Source organism: Dasypus novemcinctus, chromosome 23, assembly GCF_030445035.2.
Source record: "Dasypus novemcinctus isolate mDasNov1 chromosome 23, mDasNov1.1.hap2, whole genome shotgun sequence".
Lineage (NCBI taxonomy): Eukaryota > Metazoa > Chordata > Mammalia > Cingulata > Dasypodidae > Dasypus > Dasypus novemcinctus.
In genome coordinates this window covers 8087697-8090279 of record NC_080695.1, presented here as the reverse complement: position 1 = coordinate 8090279, position 2583 = coordinate 8087697, and positions in this window count along the sequence as shown.

Here is a 2583-nt window from a genome sequence, read left to right as displayed (position 1 = left end):
CCCCGCCCAGGGGCCACGTCTGGACCAGCCACGTGCTTGCTGGGTGCCCCAGGCAAGTAGCCGGGCCTCTCTGAACCTCTGCTTTCTCGTCTATTGAGCAGCAGCAACTAGTGGTTAGTCAGCCCCCGTGACAGGGTCTGATAGAGGCGCCCCCTCCACTGAGCAGGTCAGGACTGGGTGAGGTCTGTGGCGTCCCCCATAACTTGAAAGAGCAGTGGACGCACTCGTCCCTCAGTGCTGCAATTCCATTCCATCAGGGATGTGGGCAGGCTAGTGTTGAGACCGCCCTCCGGACAGGGAAACTGAGGCTCAGGGCTCCGCTGTGAGTCTGGAGGGCCAGGCTCCCTGTTTCCAAGTCCCTGCCGCTTGCTTTCTCCGGCCTTTGGGGTCCTCCCAGCTGCTCCCCGGAGCCGACGCCTCCTGTTAGTGTCAGTTCAAACCCCAGGAAGCCACGCTGAGAACAACAGGAAGCGCCTCCCTGGGCTGCCCGGGCCCCTCACAGATGCCCCTCGGGGGCCGCCAAGGCAGAGGTCCCCAGGGAGAAGCGGGGAGCTCCCGCCCCCAGCCGTGCCCTCCCGGAGCCTTCACACGGGCGCGGGCGGCCGGGGCGCAGCACCTGCCCAGGCCTGCCTGCGGGGCCCAGCTGCAGGCCTCCTCCCTCCCGAGCACCTGCGCTGCGGACGCCGGGAGCGGCCCCGGGGCGCGGCTCGCAGTGCTGCCCCACGCTCCGCCTCAGTCTGGGCCGTGGTCTTCATTTGCTGAGCAGGTGAACGTCCCGTCGTTTAAAAGCCACGCAGCCTGGAAACAGCACCTTAAAACCCTCGCCTCTAGGGAAGCAGACGTGGCCCAGTGGTCAGGGCGTCCGCCTCCCACACAGGAGGTCCAGGGTTCAAACCCCGGGCCTCCTGACCCGTGTGGAGGTGGCCCATGCGCAGTGCTGACGCGCGCAAGGAGTGCCCTGCCACACAGGGGTGTCCCCTGCGTAGGGGAGCCCCACGTGCAGGGAGTGCGCCCCGTAAGGAGAGCCGCCCCCCGGCGAGAAAAGCGCAGCCTGCCCAGGATTGACGCCGCCCACACGGAGAGCTGACGCAGCAAGATGACGCAACAGAAGGAGACACAGATTCCGGGTGCCGCTGACAAGAATGCAAGCAGACACAGAAGAACACACAGCGAATGGACACAGAGAGCAGACAATTGGGGGGGTGGGGAGGCGGGGAGAAAAATAAATAAATCTTAAAAAAAAAATCCTGACCTCTGACCTGCCCCCACCACGTGCCCCTGCACGCAGGAAAGCGCACCACTGTCCTCACGCAGACCCTTCCCGAGCGACTTCGCGCACATGCCGGCAAATGCCAGCGTCCCTGGTACTTCCCCTTCATGCTGGCAACGGCGTCTCTTCCCCCGCACTGTCTGACTTCCAGCGTGCATCGTAGCCCGCGCTCCTCTCGTGTTCGTGGCCTGCGTTCCTCTCGTGGTCGTGGCCCGCGTTCCTCTCGTGGTCGTGGCCTGCGTTCTTCTTATGGTCGTGGCCTGCGTTCCTCCCGTGGTCATGGCCCATTCTTCTCTCATGGTCGTGGCCCGCGCTCCTCTCATGGTCATGGCCCATTCTCTCGTGGTCGTGGCCCATTCTCTCGTGGTCGTGGCCCATTCTCCCGTGGTCGTGGCCCATTCTCCCGTGGTCGTGGCCCATTCTCCTCTCATTCTTTGCTCCACTGTGCAGTGTTCCTGAGCGGCCCCTCTGGAGGGCGTCGGGGGCTTCCAGGGGGTGGCAGAGCCAGTGCGGGACCCCCCAGGGGGCTGAGGCCTCGCTTCCGGGGAGGCGCCAGGAGCGTGGACGCTGCTGGGGCCGGGGCAGGCTCGAGGCTCTGCCCGGGGCCGGCCTAGCAGAGGGCCCTGCAGTCTCCAAGGGCCTGGCCTGCAGGTAGACTCATGTCAGACGAGGCCCTGCTGCCCTGGGGAGCCCTGGGACGCTGCGCCGGCGTCCTGCCAAGGGGAGGGACGTTCGACCCCGACATGCGGGGCCGGGCCAGGCGGCAGCGGGGATGGGGGCAGCCGCGCGCCCAGGGATGCCCAGCGCCCCTGGAGCCGGAAGAGGGTGCTGAGGCGGGACTGCTCCTCCGGCCTCAGGGCTGTGGCACGTCGGGCAGACCTGCCTGTCGCCCCGGGCAGCTGTGGCCACTGAGCCCCGAGTGCTGGTGTTTGGGGGCCGCCCCCACCTCCAAACACGGGCCGAGCGGGTCCCCGCCACCCCACCCCCCGGATGGATGCTGCCTCCAGCCCAGCCAGACACCTGGGTGGCACCCAAAGGCAGGCTTTCTCTCCGTCTCCCCTTCGCTCTCCTCTTGATTAAACTCCTAACTCTCCTGAGTCCTTACAGGTCCCTGGTCGGGGACTTCACGTTGGAGCTTGGCATCAGCAGGGGGAGAGCGTTTCCGCCCTGGAAACCGGCGTGCTGCGCTGCAGCGTGGGGGGCGGAGCATTTGCCAGCACGTCCTGGCAGTGGGCACATGGCGCCCCCACCTCGGCCCTCTGGCACACCAGGTGGCTTGCACTGGCGTTCTCTCCCCTCCCCTCCCCTCCCCC